Below are 15,808 nucleotides of genomic sequence, written 5' to 3'. Positions count from 1 at the left end.
AAGCCGTCGAGGACAGCGGAGAAACACGCTGCTTTTCTCCGCTCTCCCGGGAAGGCAGGCAGGGGGGGAGCAAGGACTTTTGCCCCCCGCCAGCCTTCAGAAGAGGTCCTGGACCTCTTCTGAAGGCGGGCGGGGGGCGAAAGTCTTTGCTCCCCCCGCCTGCCTTCAAAAGCCGTCCAGGACAGCGTAGAAACACGCTGCTTTTCTCCGCTCTCCCGGGAAGGCAGGCAGGGGGGGAGCAAGGACTTTTGCCCCCCGCCAGCCTTCAGAAGAGGTCCTGGACCTCTTCTGAAGGCGGGCGGGGGGCAAAAGTCTTTGCTCCCCCCGCCTGCCTTCAAAAGCCGTCCAGGATAGCGGGAAGCGCTTCCCTGCTATCCCGGACTGCTTTTAAAATGCTGGCGGTGGGGAGCAAAGCCTTTCGGCCCCCGCCGGCCTTCCTGGACCTCTTCTGAAGGCCGGAGGGGGGGGAAGGCTTTGCTCCCCACCGCCAGCATTTAAAAGAGGTCCCTGGAGATTTCCCTATAGGCTTTCTTCTAGCGAAGCAAGCCCATAGGGAAATTCATCTTGCGAAGTGCCTCAAAAAACGGAAAACCCTTTCGTCTTGCGGGTTTTCAGTCTTGCGAGGCATTCGTCTTGCGGGGCACCACTGTATATATAGTCAATATAGGCACAGAGTTAATTTTTTAAACATTTTCTAATGGTGGTGTGCCTCGAGATTTTTTTCATGAAACAAGTGTGCCTTTGCCCAAAAAAGGTTGGGAAACACTGGTCTAACCCATAGACATATGTGACAGGCAGGAGCTAAGTAGCTGAGACGGAAGTATTTTCTAAAAGTTGGATATCTAGCTGGAGTCACAGCTATCTCCAGGCTGATCCATCCCTACTTCATGACTGTCAGACTTCATAATGGACCATCACCACAGGCAGCAAAGAGTTGCCATCACAAACAGAGGGCTTTTTAGTAGCTGACACATTTAACAGTCAATCAAATGAGAGCTGACAGAAAGATCAAGGGATGCATGTGACTCATGCGTGAAACACACCTCAGATGAGAGTTTTGCACCTCAGGTTCAAATAATTCCCACATGAGCGGCGGAAAGCTATCTAGAAATTGGAGCAGAATTTAAAGGATATTATTTTGAGTGCAGTTTTCTGTTGAAAGCTCATACCTCCAAAAGCTACCCTTTCAAAATATTAGCTAAATGTCTACCTGGGCTGGAGTTCCTATTTCTCAAAAGTCTGAACCCAAAAAGACTTAGTGTTCTGCTTTAGTGTACTGGAGTTTGGAAGTGGCAGAAAGATATATCCAGATTTGTCTGGCAGGGCAAAAAGCCCAGAATTAAGTTTAAGATATTAACAGATGCGAAAGAAAGAGGGGGCTTTGCCCTGCCAGACTTAAAGTTGTACTATGAAGCCGCAGCTTTTTGCTGGCTAAAAGACTGGCTACTTCTCGAAGACACTGACGTGTTGGATTTGGAAGGTTTTAACAATGCTTTTGGTTGGCATGCATACTTATGGTATGATAAAGTTAAGATCAATAAGGCCTTTAAGAACCATATTGTCAGGAAAGCAGTGTTTAATGTCTGGACAAAATACAAAGACTTACTGGAAAATAAAACTCCAAGGTGGCTCTCACCTCTGGAGGCTAAGGCCCTAAAAAGACCCAATATGGAGGCCAAATATGGAGGCCAAATGGCCAAAATATTGGGAAATATTAGAAATATTAGAAAAAGATGGAGACAATTGGAAATTGCAGAGTTTAGAGAAAATGAAGGATAAGGTGCGAGACTGGTTACATTATGCTCAGATTAAAGAAGTTTTTAAAAATGATAAAAAGTTAGGGTTCCAGGTGGAGAAATCGAAGTTAGAAACTGAATTGTTAGAACCAAAGACTAAGGTATTATCTAGAATGTATAACTTGCTGTTAAAATGGAATACACAAGACGAAATGGTTAAATCGGCTATGATAAAATGGGCACAGGACATTGGGCATAACATTATGTTTGAGGACTGGGAAAGGTTGTGGACCACTGGGCTGAACTTCACCGCATCTAATGCTCTGAAGGAAAATGTAATGAAAATGATATATAGATGGTACATGACCCCAGTTAAACTTGCCAAAATATACCATTCGTCTGATAATAAATGTTGGAAATGTAAAGAAAACGAAGGAACATTCTTTCACCTCTGGTGGACATGCCCTAAGGTGAAGGTCTTCTGGGAAATGATATATAATGAGCTGAAAAAGGTATTTAAGTATACCTTCACTAAGAAACCAGAGGCCTTCCTTCTGGGTATTGTCGGCCAGAAGGTGTTAAAGAAGGACCGAACATTCTTTATGTATGCAACAACGGCAGCAAGGATACTCATCGCAAAAAAATGGAAAACTCAAGATCTACCCACACTGGAAGAGTGGCAGATGCAACTGATGGACTATATGCAACTGGCCGAGATGACTGGCAGAATCCGTGACCTGGGAGAAGAGAAGATGGAGGAAGACTGGGAGAAATTCAAGAAGTATCTACAAAAACATTGTAATTTGGTTGAATGTTAAGAAGGATGCTAGATTATAAAAAATGGGCCACCACTAAATTAGATTTGAAATTTGATGATAAGTGAGACTAAAGAAAACATAAAACTTTTTGGAAGAAGTGCTAGATTATATTTGAATGTGTGGACATGAGATTGTTAACAAGTTGATAATTTGTTTGGAAAAAACTTTTAACGATGTAAATGGGAGCGGGAGACGCGAGGGAGTCCAAAGAAGTCATGAAATTATGTCTGTGATAGAAGTAAGATTGTTTATTATTTGTGCATTTATATTTAAAAACTTTAATAAATATTTATAAAAAAAAAAAAGGAGATATCCTGCTAATATGCTGCTTTACGTATTTCTTCCTCTTTCACATCCTTCTGGAGAAGACAGCAAGAGTGGATTACATGGGCAGCTCCTGAATGAGACATTATCTAGAGGCTTTCGAGGGAGCAACTAAGCCATTTATGGTTGCAATTGTTTTTTAAATGTCTGGAACATAATGCGCCGAAAGACCTGAATAGATAAAAAGAACTCTGACTGCGGCTTCCTTTTACCTCCCTATAAAAATCTAGGAATGATACTGTACTGTAAGTTCTAGTAAACAGATAGAATTTTCAAACCAGTTAATTTTGGAAAATCCAAGAATAGTCCTATTTAATTGGTGGCACTTGAACATTTCCCCCTAAAGTACTGCAAAGCAAAAATGCCACATACCTTCCATAAAAAGCAGTTTACTTCAGCTCAGGGGCCATGCTAATCTTCTCTGTATCGTTCCAATTTTAGTATATGTGCTGCCAAAGCAATAAAGCAGCATTTCTGAAACACTACTCAGGTGTTCTCAGAGGTGTAGGTCAGTCTTTTTCCTGAACCAAACTATGCTGGAGAAGCTGGCCTCTGCATTTAACGGGCAGTCCAGAAGTACGAGCAGCCAAAACAAAGATGGATGGATGTTCTATATTACACAGGATGGCAATCTGCTCGTAAAATAACCTGAGGCGTGTCGGCGAGTGACGGCATCGAAGTTAGGCTGAAACAACTTTCCACCTTCCTTAAATTGAGGGTGGGGGCACAGGCCATTGGTGCTGAGTGGAACTCTGAACAAACAGCCCTTTAAACGCACTGCCGAAACATTTCCACAAACTATGCCTCAGAGCTATGCGGAGGAAAAATGAATTGCACTGAGAGTTCAACACATTCTGCAACACCAACAGACACCAACAGCAAGAAGTCATCATCTGCACCAACTGGGGAAATGTGTCAGATGACAGTCCCCTAGAACATTTCCTTAAAATATTTGGAGGGATAGCCACACGACCGATATCATCCGCTGACACCTCTGCTGTTGGAGTTACCCTGGACAGAAACATGTGGCCAAGCATTCTCAAAACATTTAACTTCCAGGCATTTTTAAGAATGGATAGATCCCTGAGGCCCAGATCTCCTGAGTTCAAAAGCTTACAAATTTAGTGCCAAGCAACCTAGAAAATCTAAGATTATTTAGTTTTCACTAGCTACTGTTGTTGTGAATCCCTCCCTTAACTTACTCTACATAATTAAATTGCTTTCACTATCCATTCCGCTGCCATCTGACCCCCACTATTTCTTCCACCCATGTATAAATGCGCCTCTTAAGATAACCCTTTCACCTATCTGATGAAGTAGACTTCAGTCCATGAAAGCTAATGACACAGTAAACTTGCTATTTGTTAAAATGTCACATAGATTCTTTGCTTTCTTTAATCGATTCCTGAACCACACGAGAATCCACCCTCCCACCCACCCCCTCCCCGGCTGCTAAATTTACCCAAGAGCTAAAGAAGAGAAATGTTGAAACCTTTTTGGAAGTCCAATGGGTGACTTCCTCCATGTGTTCTGACAGTGTCAAAGAATTCTGAAAAATTGTTGAGGCAGAGATACCAGCAGCCTTTTCTACAAAGCCATGCCCATGCTGTGCTTTATGCTAGCTACTTATCTGCATGGCGGGTGGTGTTAGATAACGTAGTCCTTAAAAGAGAACAAAGTAACTTCTGCTCAACAGATGCACACTTGGGTGTTGGAGGGCCTTCCCAACCAGTGTTCAAAATCAGCCAGGTGCCAGGCGCTTTTTGCACCTGGCTATTGGCCACTTAAGGGACGCGGGTGGCGCTGTGGGTTAAAACATGGAGCCTAGGACTTGCCAATCAGAAGGTTGGTGGTTCGAATCCCCGCGACGAGGTGAGCTCCCGTTGCTCAGTCCCAGCTCCTGCCAACCTAGCAGTTCGAAAGCATGACAAAGTGCAAGTAGATAAATAGGTACCACTCTGACAGGAAGGTAAACAGCGTTTCCATGTGCTGCTCTGGTTCACCAGAAGCAGCTTAGTCATGCTGGCCACATGACCCGGAAGCTGTACGCCTGCTCCCTTGGCCAATAAAGCGAGATGAGCACCACAACCCCAGAGTCGGCGACGACTAGACCTAATGGTCAGGGGTACCTTTACCTTTATTGGCCACTTGCGACCAAGTGAAGATTCCGGGGTGCCAAGATGGCGCCTGACATCTACACCATCTGGAGGTGCATGCCTGGGGATCATTGGATCTTGACTGTTTCCACACACTAATTTCACATCCTGCAGAATTCTATCAGTTATATTTTACCTTCAGAATCGGAACGAATTTCAGGAACCAGACTTGGCTTTCTCTGTGCAGGGAACAACGTTATGGCTAATTGTTGTAGCTTGTCTCCACTTACCCTACCCCACTGCCCTGCTCACAGTTGTGCAGAATATTCTTATGTTATGAATGGTCCGTGTCACCATGAAGAAAAAGAGGCAGGAATAGGCCAATATCTATGTGGACTGTCCCTGGATCAAGTGACTTTTCTTCTCAAAGTTCGTAACCAAGCTCAAGGTTGTCTTCTGCACTAGCCACATGTTTAACTGATAATCAGAGTCAGTACATCATTTGAAAAATAAGACTTTAGAGCTGTCTTGCCCCAAAATGGCAAATGGACATTCCGTTTTGGCGACTACAACCCTGGTTTAAGGAGCCATTTGGCGCCTAGGAGTTTCTAACACTATTCCCAACCCCCTCAAAATAGCCAGTTTCTCCTTTGTGATTCAGAAGTACAGTGTGAAGTTGAGGGCTGCTGATGAAATGGACACTATACCTAAGGCATGGGTATGCAAACTAAGGCCCAGGGGCCAGATCCGGCCGAATCGCCTTCTAAATCTGGCCCATGGACGGTCCAGGAATCAGCGTGATTTTACATGAGTAGAATGTGTGCTTTTATTTAAAATGCATCTCTGGGTTATTTGTGGGGCATAGGAATTCATTCCCCCCCCCAAATATAGTCTGGCCCCCCACAAGGTCCGAGGGACATTGGACTGGCCCCCTGCTGAAAAAGTTTGCTGACCCCTGACCTAAGGGTACAATTAACCAAACACTGGTGCCCCATTAAAAGAAAGGAAAAAAGACATTGAGATCACACCAGCATAAGCAATTAGCGAGTAAGCAGCACAACTAGTACTATTCCCACCCCCACCCCAGCTAAGGTTGCCAAATGTTTCCTGGCAGGACTCCTGGGTCTTTAACACCTACCTGGCATGTAGAAATGTAGCAGGTGCAGCTTTAGCCATCCATTCGTCTTCATGGCAGGAAAAGCTTCATCTGCTATATTTCTGCCTGTCGGGCAGCTGTAAATAGGCAAAGGAACTTGCCAGGGCAAAAGAAGAAGAGTAAGTTGTTAGCCTTTATTTTCAGTCAGCTTACACTACAGGATGCTGATGCGCTCTCTCTCTCTCTCTCTCTCTCTCTCTCTCTCTCATTATTTTTCCTCTCTATAAAAAGAGCTGTTTCAACCCCTGTGCTGGAAGGTATAGCTATTCCACCGTTGTGCTGAGAAACTGCAGATAATTTTGCACAACAGGCCAAGAGCAAGCCTTTGTAAGGGCTCAATCTTTTGTAGATTTAACTCCATGGTGCTGTAAATATTTACAGCAATGTTCCTTCCATCTCACTCAACTCCCCCCCCCCTTCTGTTTCTGGGGAAACCCAGCCAGATTATTATTATTATTATTACTATTATTATTTCCCCTCTTATAGATAATAAGGAAACCCTCAGTAGATATTCATGTTTAAACTGGCAAGCAAAAAGGGTAAGAGGATGGAGAGATCTCTTGAAGAGAAACCATAGGATGCTCATAACTCCCCATAAAGGCTTGGTGTGCTGCTACAGAGAAGAAATGGCCGGGGAGCAGAAGAGAACAAGAATTCTGAAGGATGTGAAGAGGTCAAAGGTCAGCGAGGGAGGCTCATATAATTAGACCGGAAGATCTGCTGGAATAAAATAAGATTCCTATGATGTAACTAGATTTGAAATAGCCTGGGGTGACTCATGACATTAATGAAATCTGCCCCAAAATATAAGCCAAGATGGGAAGGACGCAGAGAACTCCAATGAATTATGGAAAATGCAGGCGAAACAGCAACAACTGAGAAGTTTTCATGCTGTCAGTGTTTAGTTAGCAAAGGATGGACTCCCTCATGATAAGCCACCCAGTTAATTCATCCATTACAGTTACTCAAAAATTAAAATTCCAGATTTCATCCCCAACAGCAGATGGCTTCAACTTTGCAAATTTTAAAATCTACAGGCTTAAAAAAACACACACCAGTTTTTAAATCTAGGCCTTAATTTTAGAAGCTAAAATTAAATAGCTGTTTTGGAATGCATAGCTTTTTTAGCTTCTGGAATTCATGCTGCTGTTCCATTTATTTTTAACTGGGCTATGTTTCGGGTAATTTTGTGCTGCTAGCATTTAAAACGGTCTAGTTTGGCTTTAAATGGTATTGTGTTTTTATGATAGGTAAGCCGCCTTGTAAGGACTATGCCCATAAAGACAGCTTATAAATATGTTTATAAGTAAATAAGTACAGCCCAGACACGATGCAACACATACACATATATTCCTAAATTTTGATTTACACAGGGATGAAACCTGCGTCACCTGAAAGCTTGCATACAGCAATTCTGAACGACGACTCGGCCAAACAATACTTATTGCCTTTCTTTCTCCGTGTTCTATTTCTTACACTTCGATCTCACTCTGAGCCTCTTTATTGTGAAGCAAGGTTATGGATAAATGCCCAGCTACGCTGCGTTGACAGCATACTTGAGGGTGCTATTCCCCCTCCCTGCCCCCATCTATCTCCTTTATGTTTCCCTGCAGCAAATGATGAGTATCCTGAGTCAATTTGTGTGGGTTTCCTGCCAGCGGCTTTAGCAAGGCTTGCTTTAAAAAACATACCAAGAATAGCACACGAGCCTCTCCAGGCAGCAGAGTTGGAGGGAGTGGAATATTCGCCAAGCCAGCCTATGGATGAGATGACCGGAGCTCCTTTAGAAAATATGTAAGGAGGCCTCTGTGCAGTTCTGCAGTCTCGAAGTGGCAGGATGCAACATATAGTTCCTCCTATACTTGGTATTTTTAAGATTAAGATTGCCGGAAGAAATATCAACAACCTCAGATATGCAGATGACACAACATTGATGGCAGAAAGTGAGGAGGAATTAAAGAACCTTTTAATGAGGGTGAAAGAGAAGAGCGCAGAATATGGTTTGAAGCTCAACATCAAAAAAACGAAGATCATGGCCACTGGGCCCATCACCTCCTGGCAAATAGAAGGGGAAGAAATGGAGGCAGTGAGAGATTTTACTTTCTTGGGCTCCATGATCACTGCAGATGGTGACAGCAGCCACGTAATTAAAAGACGCCTGCTCCTTGGGAGAAAAGCAATGACAAACCTAGACAGCATCTTAAAAAGCAGAGACATCACCTTGCCGACAAAGGTCCGTATAGTTAAAGCTATGGTTTTCCCAGTAGTGATGTATGGAAGTGAGAGCTGGACCATAAAGAAGGCTGATTGCCAAAGAATTGATGCTTTTGAATTATGGTGCTGGAGGAGACTCTTGAGAGTCCCATGGACTGCAAGAAGATCAAACCTCTCCATTCTTAAGGAAATCAGCCCTGAGTGCTCACTGGAAGGACAGATCCTGAAAATGAGACTCCAATACTTTGGCCACCTCATGAGAAGAGAAGACTCCCTGGAAAGGACCCTCATGTTGGGAAAGATGGAGGGCACAAGGAGAAGGGGGCGACAGAAGACGAGATGGTTGGACAGTGTTCTCAAAGCTACCAGCATGAGTTTGACCAAACTGCAGGAGGCAGTGGAAGACAGGAGTGCCTGGCATGCTCTGGTCCATGGAGTCATGAAGAGTTGGACATGACTAAACGACTAAACAACAACAACAACACTTGGTATTTGCACAATTCTGCTGCTTCTTCTGAGGTTAATTTTAGGGAACTCACCATCTTTCAGCCATTTTAGCAGATCTGAACTTCCAAGAGCAAGGCATCTGCCAGTAGCAACACAAGAGAGAGAGACAGACTTGACATTCATGCAACTCTGGCTCCTCCAGCGGACAGAGGGAATGGGAGAAAGGCGCTTGCACTCTAAGGCTCAGCACTTCCACACTTGCATTTTGAAAAACCCACTTGTGAAGTGCCCAAAGAATGTGTTGCAAAAGAATTATTATTATTATTATTATCATCAGGACGTTTGCTAAACATGTGAACAGGAGGTACAAAGCGTTCCCGGATTGTGAACCAGGTACTCCATAAACCAGATTGCCCCCTTATGTAGTCCATGAATTGGTCCAGGCAAGCTCCACCATCTGGTTCCTTATGATCACAAGGAACCGGTTCACACATGCGAGCCGGCCACTTTCTCTCCCCCACCCATCTCTCAAGCAACCTTGCCCAAGGCCTTCCTGGTTATAGGGTTGCACAGACAACCACAATGACTTCAGGTGGCAATAGCCAGCAGCAATGCCAGTGCTTTTCTAGCTGGAGTGATTGCAGTGATTTCACACAGAAGATCTCCATAACAAGAAGTGGTGAGCCCAATGGGTTCAGGAAACAGGTATATGCAAACCAGTGCTTCCCAAACTTGGGTGTCTCCAGCTGCTTTTGGACTACCACTCCCATCATCCCTAGCTAAGCAGGACCACTGGTCAGGTATAATGGGAAGTGTAGTCCAAAAGAAGGTGGAGAGCCAAGTATGGGAAACCCTGCTCTAATGGAAGCCTCCACTGGATGAAATGGCTTTCCAACAGGGGGTGGACATGGCTGGATAGCACTCTTGCAACACAAGGCAGAACCAATAAGCGTGAGATGGATGAAGTGACTACAGGTGCAGCTGCTCCCAACAATGTATCCTGAAGAGACAGCTCATCTGAAAATGTCCACAGGTATAAGAATAAAGTCAATTACCCAACAGCAGGGATGGAGAACCTACCACCTTCCAGATGCTGTTGGAATTCAACTCCCATCAGCCCCAGGCAGAATGGCCAATGCTCTCGAATGATGGGAATTAGGAGTCCTAAAAAACCCATCTGGGGGACCCACAGGTTCCCCATCGCAGCCTTACAGCCTTGACCTTGCCAGGGGACATAATAGGTAAAGGTAAAGGGACCCCGACCATTAGGTCCAGTCGTGACCGACTTTGGGGTTGCGGCGCACAATCTCGCTTTATTGGCCGAGGGAGCCAGCATACAGCTTCTGGGTCATGTTGCCAGCATGACTAAGCCGCTTCTGGCAAACCAGAGCAGCACATGCAAACGCCGTTTACCTTCCCACCGGAGCAGTGCCTATTTATCTACTTGCACGTTGATGTGCTTTCGAACTGCTAGGTTGGCAGGAGCAGGGACCGAGCAACGGGAGCTCACCCCATTGCAGGGATTCGAACCGCTGACCTTCTGATCGGCAAGTCCTAGGCTCTGTGGTTTAACCCACAGCGCTACCCGTGTGCCTTTGGGGGATATACCGGTAATATGTCTCAACAAATCAGAGAACCAGCAAAGGGGAATCTGGGCGTTATAATCACATCCATCCATCCATACACACATAGCACCATCCCAGGCCTAAATCCTCTGAAAGCTTCTTAAATACTCTTCCAACGCTTTCCCCTCTGTTCTGGCAGCCCTCCCCACATACTCAGACCTTCAAGTGCGGCCAAAGGTTGTCAGATCTCACCCGTTTTCCCCCTGCAGAAAATCTGCCAGTGGAAAGGATTAAGTTGGGAGATTGCTCTCCCTGCTGCTGCTTCTCCATGCGAAGGGATTCCAAGGCTGCCTGAGTATTAATGTCAGTGGAGACTGTGGATGCTGGCTGCATCTCTCTGCCTTTTTGTACTGTCTCTACAAACCTGCTTCTACCCTGGCTCGGGCAGGGTGGGGGAAACTAAACAAAAAAACAAAAAGTGTCCCATGGGCGCAGAGGGCTTTATAAATTGAGAGTCACGTCAGGATGTATGCCAAATGCGGCAGGAGAGAAGCCCATGATTATATTAAATTGTGTGCGTACAAAGAATCGTAGAGTCGGAAGGGACCCCAAGGGTCATCTAGTCCAACCCCTTGCAATCCTGCCCACAGCTGTGCCTTGGTGGGCTCAGACCACCAGGCTTTGGGGTCAACAGCCAGATGCAATGACCCATTGTGCCACAAGATGCCCCATAGCTATGCAATAAAGTACTTCCACAGCCATCTGTACCTGCCACGGGTGCCAATCAAGCAGGTCTTCCCCCATACACCCTCATTTATTGGCCAGCGTGCAGGCCAGCTAAGGGAAATAAATAACCGACGTGAAAACTAATTCCAAGAGAGATAAATAACCAACACAAAATCAATTTGCACGTCTTGGCGAACAACGACTTGCGTGGATTTTTTTGTTTTGTTTCAGGGAGATGCTACCTATATAGCACTTTATAAATCAAGAAGCGTTAAGAGGTGCCCGATCCAACTTCCTACGCTCATTTGCCTGGTGGAGAAGAATGAGGAGAATAGCCAAGGATGCCCCCCACCCAAGAGGCACGCCCACCGACCCAGCCAGAGGGACAGGCGAGAACCTGGAATCCGCATTCCCAGCCGCCCTGGGGGGCAAAGTGAACTTCTCCAAGGCGCCACCGCCTCAGCCTCTTGGGGGGGGGGAGTGGGGCTAAAACCTAACCCTGCACAGGGGTACCAACTTGAACAAAATATTGGGGATGGGGGACCAGGTAAGCTCCGCCCCGCGTCATCCATCACAAGATGTGGCGGTGCGCACAAGCCATTTGAACGGCAATGTCCATAAACTGGGGGGGGGAGCCCCCTCCAATATTTTATTTGGGGGAGGGGGGCGAAGGGAGACCTCGGCCCTAAGAAGGGGCTCCTATGCCCGCATCTTCGTCACCGGGAAGGAAGCACAAAGGCGCGTGTCGGTGCGGACGCCTTGGAGAAGGAGCCGCCTCGCCAATCCCCGAGCGAGCGGCCTAGCGAGCGCGCCATCCCCGTCGGATGCAAGCAGACACAAAGCCGAGCGCGCCGCGCCGCCTTACCCTCCTGCCGCCGCGAGGGAAGAAGGGGGGACCGGGGCCGCCGCCGCTGCCTCTTCCCTCCTGCTCTGCTGCTGCTGCTGCTTCTCCTCCTCCTCCTCCTCCCGCTCGCCTGGACCGCCGCGCCTCAGTCTCCCGCGCTGCCTTGCCCGGGTGTTGCCTCTTGGCGCATTGTGCGCGGCTGCTGCTGCCTTCCCGGCGAAGTCTTGCCCGCGCGCCTGGGCGCTTCTGCCTCTCCCTCTCCCGCCGCTCCTTTTCTTCTTCTCCTCCTGCCCGCTGCCCGCCTCCCCGAAGGAAGGGGAGGAGGGAGGAAGGAAGGAAAAGGGAGCAGCTAAGCTGAGCGCAAGGACGCCATTAAGCTCCGGCGGCTTTGCAGCCGCGGCGGCTGGGCTTTGAAGCGCGCCGCTCAAGTCGGGGCGCGGCGCGCGCGCGGGGAGGACGCGCCCCCTGCCGGACTCCCCAGTTCGCGCCTCGCTCAGACGGGGCGGAGGCTTGGCGTGGTGGGGGTCTCCTTGCTCCGGCTTGGGAAGGAGAAGCGCCCCCCGGAGAAGAGGGCTGGCTAGGGGGTAGCTGCCCCTCACAGCGCCCCGTGGTCGGGATGCGCCTGCGGATGGCGCTCCAGGAGCTAGAGGGCGGCTTCTTCACCCGTTGCGAAAAAGCGCCTCTGGGTGGGTTGTGCGGCAGTGCGAATGCCTGCCGTCGACCCGTGACAGAAAGCGAGGAGGGAATTGTGTCCTCCCTGGCCAATATAGGTAGGATGAGTGTGAGTAGAAACTAGCCTGCTGTAAGTGCACAGATGGGGTTGGACTACAACCCCCGTCAGGGTGCTGGTCCCTGCTGCCTAGGGATGGTTGGGGTTTGTAGTACAACAACACCTGGAAACCCGAGATGGAGAAAGGTAATACAGTGGTACCTCGGGTTACATACGCTTCAGGTTACAGACACTGCTAACCCAGAAATAGTGCTTCAGGTTAAGAACTTTGCTTCAGGATGAGAACATAAATCGTGCTATGGCGGCGCGGCGGCAGCAGGAGGCCCCATTAGCTAAAGTGGTGCTTCAGGTTAAGAACAGTTACAGGTTAAGTACGGACCTCCAGAACGAATTAAGTACTTAACCCAAGGTACCACTGTAGGCACATTCATTGTTTCCCCTGGGCAGTGTGTATGGAGTGCCTGGGCTGCCCATATGACAAGCCTCGCTGATGTGGTCCGAAGGAAACCAGAGCAATATGTTTGGCACCAGTTTGGCTGCAGGAGTTGCTGGAAGGTGCCATCCAACCGCCTTAGGGACTCCACTCTAGATTTGTGTAGCCTTTTCTTCTCCTGGAGATATCCCACAAGGCAGTTCAGGTTTACAGTCATTTCTCCTAGATGGGCTACCTTCCCGAGTTGATGACCCATATCTGCTCCTCGCTACCTTCTACAGCAGGCATCCCCAACCTTCGGGCCGCCAGATGTTTTGAACTACAATTCCCATCACCCCAATCTGTTAGCTAGGAATCATGGGAGTTGTAGACCAAAACATCTGGAGGGCTGCAGGTTGGGGATGCCAGCTCTACAGCATGTGCAGAAACTGCCTTCTCGGCTGTTAGACCCACTATTGTTCTGTCTGCTCAATCCTCCAGAGCCTGCCTTCACTCATTAAGGTTTTGATACCTATTGGCTGCCCTTGCTTGGTTTAGCCAGCCAGTTGAAGCCATTCCCCGGGTATGGCTGCTGTCACATTCTGACAGCTTATAGGAGCCACAGGTCAGAGCTGAGTGCAAGGGGGGGGGGGAGGAGGGACCAAAAGTGAGCAAACTACTCCAGGAGGACCACAACGTGCCCCCCCCCACCAGGAGGTACTAACTCTCCCCTCACACTCCCATCAAGCACAATCAAGTGGGCAGCATTTTTTAACTGTCTGGTGATGACCTGAATGGGTTATCTGTTCATAACAATGAATGCCAGTTGCAAATGGAAGCCTGGCAATTTCAAAGCGTATAGCATTTTTTTTTAAAAAAAAAATTACTAATTATGAGCAAGATCAACACGCTAATTAGATCGTTCTCTGGGGCATCAGGAATAATCTCCGTGCAGAATTGCCCAGGAAAACTACATTGCTGGCTAACTGAACTAGGAGATTCGGTTCTGCAGGCTGTAATACATTCAGCTGTGGTACCTCGGGTTACAGATGCTTCAGGTTACAGACTCCGCTAACCCAGAAATAGTACCTCGGGTTAAGAACTTTGCTTCAGGATGAGAACAGAAATCGTGCTCCGGCAGCATGGCAGCAGCAGGAGGCCCCATTAGCTAAAGTGGTACCTCAGGTTAAGAACAGTTTCAGGTTAAGAACAGACCTCCGGAATGAATTAAGTTCTTAACCCGAGGTACCACTGTATTCTGGATGAACAGCAGGCAGCGGTTGTAATGGTAGAGTAGCACTGCTAGTAGGGCTGGAACAGACGCCATCACGCTTCTTGCAACATGTGTGCTGGTGGCTTTGAGGTTTAAAGGCTCGATGCAATCCATAATGAAATATATGTGGTTTGGGTATAGACTTGCAAACTTTATTTAGGCAAGATTCCATCTGAAGAGAGGGCGGATTTGGCTAAACTACTGTGGAATCAAGCCCCATAATTTCTTCTTACATATTTTGAAGGCGGGGAGGGGGAAAACTAATGTCAAAGGCTTACATAAAAGAAATAATAAGGATGGGAGAATTTCTGGACACACTTTGTTGTATATGATTATGGTTATGGCAATAAAAATAGTGATTCAGAGAATTGCCATTCAAGAAGTTCTTTTTTACATATTTATTTTGTCCCGGCAGCAAATGATACATCTTTATATAGAGCCTGTGGTTTGGTCTAAATTGGTGTCTTGCCAATGTAATGCGGGTCATCGTAACCAGCTTAAAATTCATCTTTCGAAATATTACTAGGCTGTGTGGTGAAAGGGACAAAATAAAATCCCTCTCAAATGGAAGGGGTTGTAGCATTACAGCACCTGCCCAGGTTCATTGTCATTCAGAAAATTTATTATTTCTTCATTTATTTTGAGGATTTTAGGCCTGTCTTTGAAATGCACTTATTCGCACGGCAGCCTACAAGTTGTTGACAGCAGCAAAAAGAAGCTCAAAACTCACATGCAGGCCAACAGCCCTGTTGATGGTCAGAGCATGCTCCATGCTTGGGGCCTGCAATCTCACGGTCTCTGGCAGTTGCTATCCATAGAATCATAGACTTGTAGACTGGGAAGGGACCTCTGAGGGTCATCTAGCCCAGCCCCCTGCAATGCAGGAATCTCCAGGAAGGAGAGTCCAATGTTCTTTCTGGTGGTGGGAGAAGAGGGGAGCAAGCTCCTTACAACGGCTCCTTCACTGATTAATGGATGAGGGCCAAGCTGGTCTCCCCCATGTCATGATGTTGGTCCTGGATAGGACTGGGCGCTCTATCAATATATCGTTCAAAATAATCAATTTGAAGCCCATATTGTGATATCCGTTTCATTGTTTTTGACCTGGCCATATATCGTGAATCAGGATATGTTTTAGGGCTGGGCAATATATAATCCAAAACTGGTTTGAAGTCCATACCATGATGTTGCTTTCATAATTTTTGATGTGGCAATATATTACATTCATTGTGTGTGTGTATGTGTGTGCTATGCAAAAATAACAATGTGGGGAAAACTGTGAAGCCAGCAGATGCCGTTCCATAGCTCCATCCTTGTTTCAGACATTGTGTATCAGTACATTGTGATGTTTGGCTGGCGATACACAACAATGTTGAAAATCAGCTCCATTCTTATTTTGGACATTGTGTTATTTCGGGTATATTGCAATGTTTAACTGGTGATACATATTGCGATGTTGAAAACCAG

General features: G+C 46.9%; 1 protein-coding gene across 1 annotated transcript in view; it reads right to left on the bottom strand.

The window, feature by feature from the left end:
- The window catches only part of RNF144A (ring finger protein 144A), a 63,399-nt gene extending 51,044 nt beyond the window's left edge, over positions 1–12,355 (bottom strand). The window contains exon 1 of the mRNA XM_081857415.1: positions 11,948–12,355. The gene's annotated coding sequence lies outside the window, so the exon portion shown is untranslated. The remainder of the gene's footprint in view (positions 1–11,947) is intronic.
- Positions 12,356–15,808: the final 3,453 nt, after the last annotated feature.

This window comes from Podarcis erhardii, assembly GCF_964252035.2.
Source record: "Podarcis erhardii genome assembly, chromosome: 3".
Lineage (NCBI taxonomy): Eukaryota > Metazoa > Chordata > Lepidosauria > Squamata > Lacertidae > Podarcis > Podarcis erhardii.
The sequence above is the reverse complement of the archived record's forward strand: the minus strand, read 5'-3'. Positions and strand labels throughout refer to the sequence as shown.